Here is an 8,205-nt window from a genome sequence, read left to right as displayed (position 1 = left end):
TCTGATACTTGCAGAAGCCACAGAAGTTTTAATGACAGTGTCCATCCGCAGGATGCTCGTTGGAAATGTCTGGTTATGTGCACAGAAATAGCATACACCTCCATTTTTCCTTACCACATCCAGTGTGAGTGAGTAGTCCATGGCAAGCAAGTGTGACTGGGCCCTGGGCCCAGAGTGGACTGCGGGCAGTGGGGCGATGTGGCAGGAGTGCATGGTTCCATCCATCTCGACTGATGCTCCCAGTTCCTGGCCTTAGGCAGCCCAGGGCAGGCTGTGGGCTGCCTTGGGAAGCAGAGGCATGCAGTGGGAAAGGCCTGTGCTCTACCCCTGAGTTGGTGGCAGGGTGGTGGGAGCATCAGGACATCTGAGCAAGGGGAAAATCAAAATCCTCATGCAGGACATCCGAGTGAACAGCACCAATGTTAATGTACTGGTAACTCCCACCTGGAAGGCCTGCCTTATCTTTGCATAGCAACTGTGCTTAGTAGGCAAATTATGAAGTCTTTTTTTTTTTTTTTTTAGATTTTTTTCATGTGAGTATACTGTCCCTGTCTTCAGACACCAGAAGAGGGCCTCAGATCCCATTACAACTGGTTGTGAGCCACCATGTGTTTTCTGGGATTTAAAGTCAAACTCTGGAAGAGCAGTCAGTGCTCTTAACCTCTGTGCAATACCTCCAGCCCTGTTTTTTTTTGTCCCCAGATTCAAAGGGCTCAGAGGCAAGCTGGTGGCAAGATCCCCCAGAGCAGTGGGGGCTGGTAGCATTGGCCTTAGGCCTGGGCTGCTAAGGTGGTAGTGATTTTAAAACTATAGGGAACACTGAGGGCCTGTCAGCCTGAGTCCCAGAACAAACAGTTGAAGTTTTTCCTTGTGCTCAGTCTGTACGTATGAAGCATAAGGTGTTTCTGATCTTATACATGGCTGCAGAAGAAAGGTTAGCTTTGGATCTGGGCACAGATCCCTCTTTCATTATCCCCAAAGAGGAAGATTGTAAGTTAACCACTGGTATGTATGGTCCCTTACCTTCAGGGACAGTGGGAATAATCTTGGGAAGAAGTGGATTCACTCCTCAATGACTTATGGTCTATCCCGGTTTAGTAGATGGGGATGGCAAGAAATAAATAAAACCTGCTAAAGGTGAGAAAGGAGATCGAATGGCTGAGTTATTTCCCTACATCAGGAGCAAGGCTCCTCCTGTGGAATGAAAAGGGGCTTTTGGGAGCACTAGGAAACGTGTGCTCTGGCAAACAAAGGTCTCTGATCAGAGACACCAGATTGTCCAAATATGTGTGTTGACATAGAAAGGCTGGTTGATCCAGGAGCTGATGCTAGTATACTTTCCCAACATTCTTGGAATCCAGATTGGCCACTTCAGGTTTTGATGCAATTTATAGGAATTGACAAATTATTGGTAAAATATGGAAGCTGAGGTCAATGATGTCAATCTTTGGAGCTTACGCTTGTTCCATGAGAAGCTGGCAGGTTTTGAGTGTGGCACCAAACTTAACATTTAGGTGACAAAATGCTTTGGAAGTGTCAACATCTAACTGCAAAACCAAATTTTCCTTTGGATGTTCTCTGGTGACTTTCTTCGATTTCATTGTTAAAAATCTAATGTGGACTCCATTAGTGGGGGTATAGTTGATTTGAGACACTGGTTTACAGGGATTTGCATAGGTAATGCTCTCTGGAGGCACCACAAGCCTCTCCAGCAATAGAATGTCACTCTTGCTTGCACAGTCAAGTACTCTCCCAGTTGCAGCTAGAGCTCTGCTGTCATTCCACTTGTCTGTGGAAGGGAGTTAGTGGGCAAGAGATTTTAGCCACCTCACAAGCTGCTTTTGAATGTCTTCCAGGTCTGCAACATAGAAAGCATCCTTATCAGGGGAAGACTGTTCCTCTTTTTTTTTTTTTTTTTTTTTTTTTTTTTTTTTTTTTGGGTGTAGAATGTCCTTGGCAGTAAAGCCTTCATTGAGGATATGGCAATCAATCTTCTCCTTAGTAAAGCTGCTCATGGTCTCTCTAGCAGCAAAGTGAGCATCTCCAGGCACAGAACCTCATGTGCCACATTTTGGTTAATAAGGTGTGCCACAAATTTTGAAGCAGTCAGGCAAAGTTGCTTATTGTTTCTTCTGTATCCTTTCCGAAAATTAAGAATTAGTCTCTTGAGGCCACATCATCGCATCGTCGGCGCCACGGAAGCCTCCGTTTCACGGAAGAAATTCAGAAGCTATAGGATGCAGGTAAAACTCTGAGAGACTATGTTTAGCCTTGACCTGCTCCGGCTCAGTCCCCTGCTGGACGCGGCAGGTGCCGTTATGGTTGCTTTGGCAGCCCTCAGGTTGTTTCTTTTGACCTTTGAGTTTCTAGTTACCGCCAAACGGCGTCTAACAGCAAAGCGGAGAGCGTTGGGGGGAGGGTGAGACAGTGCGTCAGAAACAGGGTTAGATAACGAATTAAAGAGTTTAAAGGGAAAAAGTGCACTTAAGAAAAGAGACCCTCCCGAGGACTTTAGATCCGAGGGAGAGAGAGTGGGGAAAAAACGCCCCGGGTGAGATAAAACAGAGGAAGGAGAAAGAGATCTTGAAAAGGAGAAGTCTTTATCTGGTAAAGGATTCAAAGACTTCAGAGCTTGATAGCTCAGGGACAGACGAGCTTAGCTCCTCTGAGAGAGAGGATTTAGAATATGAGGCAGCTCTCTGTGAAAAAGAAAGACGCTACCCAGATGAACAACGAGCTAACAGCTTGGGTAAACAGAAGGAAGTAGAAGGCGGAAACCATGCGGTTTCCCGGCCCATAACCCCCAGCGCCTCTCCATATTATATGGAGAGATTCCACTCAGATTCCTTCCTCACTGAAGAGGAACAGAAAAAGATACAGCTGGCATTCCCGGTGTTTGAGGCCGCCGATGGAGGCCATGTTCACGCACCAGTAGAATATGTTCAAATAAAAGAACTTGCCGAGTCGGTCCGTAACTATGGAGTTAGTGCCAATTTTACTATTGCTCAAGTCGAAAGGCTTGCTACTCTGGCCATGACTCCAGGAGACTGGCAGACAACAGTGAAGGCTGCGCTTCCCAATATGGGACAATACGTGGAATGGAAAGCCTTATGGTATGACGCCTCTCAGGCACAGGCCAAAGTCAATGCCATTGCTGAAGGCAATCAGAGAGACTGGACGCTTGATCTGTTAACAGGACAAGGGCAATATGCCAATAATCAAACTAACTATGACTGGGGAGCATACGCTCAAATTTCCGCTGCTGCCGTTAAGGCATGGAAGGCACTTTCCAAGAAGGGAGAGTCCGGGGGACACTTAATGAGAATCATACAAGCCCCCCAGGAACCATTCTCAGACTTTGTGGCTAGGATGATGGAGGCAGCAGGCAGGATCTTTGGAGACTCTGAACAGGCAATGCCTTTAGTGGAACAGTTGGTTTATGAGCAAGCCACACAGGAATGCAGAGCAGCTATTACACCTAGGAAGAGCAAAGGATTACAGGACTGGCTGAGAGTTTGCTGAGAACTTGGAGGCCCGCTTACTAATGCCAGCCTCGCGGCTGCTATCCTACAGAGCCAAAAGTGCTCAGGTACAGGTGATCGCAAGGTCTGCTATAACTGTGGCAAACCAGGACATTTGAAAAAGGAGTGTCAAGCCCTCACTAGGAAGAGAGCACCAGGACTGTGTACTAAGTGTGGGAAAGGCTATCATTGGGCTAGTGAATGTCGCTCAGTTAAAGATATCAGAGGCAGGCTTATTCAGCCCGGGCCTCCCCAGACAGAAGAGGGTGAAAATATTCCAAAAAACGGGTATCTGGGCCCCAGGTGTCAGGGCCCCAAAACATATGGGACTCCAGCTTACAACAGACAGACTCCACGGTTCGCAGAGCCACTAGAGGCTCAGCAGGAGTGGACCTCTGTTCCACCACCCAATTCATATTAATGCCACTGATGGGTGTGCAACCCGTCCCCACTGACTACAAAGGCCCCCTACCCGTGGGAAGTGTTGGCCTTATTATGGGACGGTCCTCCTTAACTTTAAAGGGACTAATTGTTCACCCTGGAATAATAGATCAAGATTACATGGGAGAACTTCAAGTTCTCTGTTTGTGCCCTCAAGGCGTTTTTTCCATTTCCCCAGGTGACAGGATTGCTCAGTTGATTATTCTTCCAAGCTTACATGATCATTTTCCTTCTTCCGGGGTCCCTAGAGGAACCGCGAAGTTTGGCTCTTCCGGGACTGATTCTGCTTATTTAATGATGGACCTTAATTCCAGACCCTCTTTAGAGTTGAATGTAGAAGGGAAAACTTTTAAGGGAATTCTAGATACAGGGGCTGATAAGAGCATTATCTCCTCTAAGTGGTGGCCTAAGGCATGGCCTGTCACTCAGTCATCCCATTCCTTACAAGGACTAGGGTATGAGGCCAGCCCCACTGTCAGCTCACGCCCCTTGATTTGGCATGCTCCAGAAGGCCAATCAGGAAGATTTATTCCTTATGTCCTCCCTCTTCCTGTTAACATTTGGGGGAGGGATGTCTTACAGGGTCTAGGTCTGACATTGACCAACGAGTACTCTCAACAAGCTGTCGAGATTAGGAAGGGATTAGGAAAAAAGGAACAAGGAAAATTAGAACCGGTTCCACAAGAAGGTAATATAGGAAGGCAGGACTTGGGTTTTTCCTAGGTGCCATTGAGGGTTCTATGCCCATACCCTGGCTCACAGAGGAAGTGATATGGGTTCCTCAATGGCATCTATCCTCTGAAAAATTAGAAGCTGCCACTAAATTGGTTAATGAACAATTACAGCTTGGTCATTTAGAACCGTCTATTTCACCATGGAATACTCCTATTTTTGTGATAAAGAAAAAGTCAGGAAAATGGAGACTTCTCCATGATTTGAGAGCCATTAATGCACAGATGCGTTTATTTGGCTCGATCCAACGAGGCCTACCCTTACTCTCTGCTTTACCTAAGCAATGGAAGATAATAATTATAGACATTAAGGATTGTTTCTTTTCCATCCCCTTGTGTCCACAAGACAGACAGAGGTTTGCATTTACTATACCAGCTATTAATCATCTTGAACCTGATAAGAGATTTCAGTGGAAGGTCCTACCTCAAGGCATGGCCAATAGCCCCACTATTTGCCAACTATATGTGCAACGAGCTCTTGAACCTATAAGGAAGCAATTTCCTTCCTTGTTGCTGGCTCATTACATGGATGACATCTTAGCATGTGGCAAAGATTTAACCACCTTACAGACCTCATATCCCATATTAATCAAAACATTGGGACAATGGGGACTACAAGTCGCTGCAGAAAAGGTTCAAATTGCAGAAATTGGCTCATTTCTGGGAACGGTCATTTATCCTGAAAAAATAGTTCCCCAGAAATTAGAGATTCGTAGATATCATTTACATACCTTAAATGATTTCCAAAAATTATTGGGAGATATAAATTGGCTGAGACCATTTTTAAAGGTTTCCTCTGCTGAGTTGAAACCTTTATTTGATATTTTGGAGGGGGACTCTCATATCTCCTCTCCGAGAGCATTGACGCCAGCCGCAAACCAGGCCTTACAAGTTGTAGAAAAAGCCTTACAGGATGCTCAATTGCAGCGCATTGATGAGACCAAGCCTTTTGATTTGTGTGTTTTCAAAACTATGCTATTGCCAACAGCTGTTTTGTGGCAGGATGGGCCTTTATTATGGGTCCATCCCAATGCATCTCCTGCTAAGATTATTGACTGGTATCCCGATGCGGTTGCTCAGCTTGCACTCCCCGGGTTGAAGGCAGCTATTACTCATTTTGGGAAAGAACCCAAAACTTTGATAGTACCATATACAGCCATTCAGGTTCAAACATTAGCTGCTACCTCAAATGCTTGGGCAGTGTTAGTTACTTCCTTTGCTGGACAGATTTGATAATCATTATCCAAAACACCCGATCCTACAGTTTGCTTTAAGCCAAGCCATTGTGTTTCCACGCATAATGTCTCAGAAACCACTTGTTGATGGGGTTGTAGTGTATACAGATGGGTCAAAAACTGGTATAGGTGCTTATGTGGTCAATAATAAGGTAGTATCTAAGCAGTATAATGAAACCTCACCTCAAGTTGTAGAATGTTTAGTGGTGCTAGAGGTCCTCGAGACCTTCCCAGGCCCGCTTAACATTGTGTCAGATTCCTCTTATGTGGTTAATGCAGTTAAGGTTCTTGAGGTGGCTGGATTAATCAGGCCTTCCAGCAAACTTGCTCAGATTTTTCAACAAATTCAATCTACCCTTCTCAGCAGGAGACCCCCTGTATTCATAACACATATTAGAGCTCACTCGGGCCTTCCTGGGCCAATGTCCCGCAGAAATGACTTAGCGGACAAAGCTACAAGAGTGATTGCAGTTGCCTTGTCCCCTCAATTAGACGTAGCAAAACAATTTCACAGACGATTTCATGTAACGGCTGAAACTTTACGCCGCCGATTTGCTTTGACTAGAAAAGAAGCTAGGGAGATAGTTACCCAATGTCAAAATTGTCAATTCCTGCCTGTACCACATGTGGGAGTTAACCCACGAGGAATCCGACCGCTACAGGTTTGGCAAATGGATGTTACTCATATCCCTTCTTTTGGAAAACTTCAGTATTTGCATGTTTCTATTGATACATGCTCTGACATTATGTTTGCTACACCTCTAACAGGAGAAAAGGCCTCACATGCAATTCAACATTGCCTCGAGGCGTGGAGCGCTTGGGGTAAACCCAAACTCCTTAAGACAGACAATGGACCAGCTTATACTTCTCAAAAATTTCAACAGTTCTGCCACCAGATGGAGGTGACTCATCTCACTGGTCTCCCGTATAATCCTCAGGGACAGGGCATTGTAGAACGTGCCCATCGCACTCTCAAATCCTATTTAATTAAACAAAAAGGGGGAGTCGAGGAGACTCTACCCTCAGTACCAAGAGTAGCTGTTTCCATAGCACTCTTCACCCTTAATTTTTTAAATCTTGACGCCCAAGGCCATACTGCGGCCGAACGTCACTATTCAGAGCCTGATAGACCAAAAGAGATGGTAAAATGGAAAGATGTTTTGGCTGGTCTATGGAAAGGCCCGGATCCTATTTTAATAAGATCCAGGGGAGCGGTTTGTGTTTTCCCACAGGAAGAAGACAATCCATTCTGGCTACCGGAATGACTGACACGGAGAATTCTGACGCCTAGAAATGACTCCCGGATGGACCCCTCGGAAACTACCTCTAGTCCTCACACTACCTCTTTGGATTTGAATTCCTAGTACTTCTAGGAATGGGTGGGGGTGGCTCTGTTTGGTGCAGCCCTATGCTGTGGATTAGTATTCATGCTATGGTTGGTTTGCAAACTCAGATCTCAACAAAAACGTGACAAGGCCGTTATCACTCAAGCACTTGCAGCCATTTGAACAAGGGGCCTCCCCTAAAATTTGGTTATCTATCTTCAAAAATTAGTTGGTATCTGAGTTCTCTGCTCTTGCACCCCATGGACCTGTGGGTTCATTGCACTGGGAGAGAGAGACTCAAGATTCCTTTGATCAGCCCTTCTACATCACTGAGGTTTCCTCATTGCAAGCGATAGGGTGATCATGATCTCCCCACTAACTCACCTTCTGGCTGGCCTCTTTTTAGAGTTCGCCCTAGGCCATTATTCAGTTACTGTCACACAGCACTGTGGTATCCAGAGACGGGCAACTTTCCTCATGCACAGACCGATCTAAGACACGGGGCCCGGTGGCGATAGGGTTACCCTTCGACGGATAAGGCTGCGACATAGAGGAACGACCTAAGACAGGAGCCACAGCAGATGGATGTAACTGCGGGGACCTAGACCAGCCTAGACAATAGTTTACCGCTATTAATTAATAAAAAGAAAAGGGGGAGATGTAAAGGGCCGCAATAACATTCGCCACCACTAGATGGCGCTGGCTTCCACTGCGCCCCACGTGGAAGGCCAAGTCAGTCAAGATGGCGCTAGCCTTCGCCCCGCCAGCCGACTCCCTATCAGGAGATTAACTGTGTGCGCATGTGCAAGAGTGCGTTCATGCCAGGTCTTTGCCCATTCCGGGACGTGCCTGATGAGGTCATGAGTAAGCAACCAATCAGGTGTGGATGCGCGCGCGAGGGTTAAATAGGCGCGCCTAGCCGGCGCGCGGGGCTTCCACCATAAGAGAGAAT

The sequence above is a fragment of the Rattus norvegicus genome, chromosome 6 (assembly GCF_036323735.1).
Source record: "Rattus norvegicus strain BN/NHsdMcwi chromosome 6, GRCr8, whole genome shotgun sequence".
In the NCBI taxonomy this organism is placed as follows: domain Eukaryota; kingdom Metazoa; phylum Chordata; class Mammalia; order Rodentia; family Muridae; genus Rattus; species Rattus norvegicus.
This window is presented reverse-complemented; position numbering follows the sequence as displayed.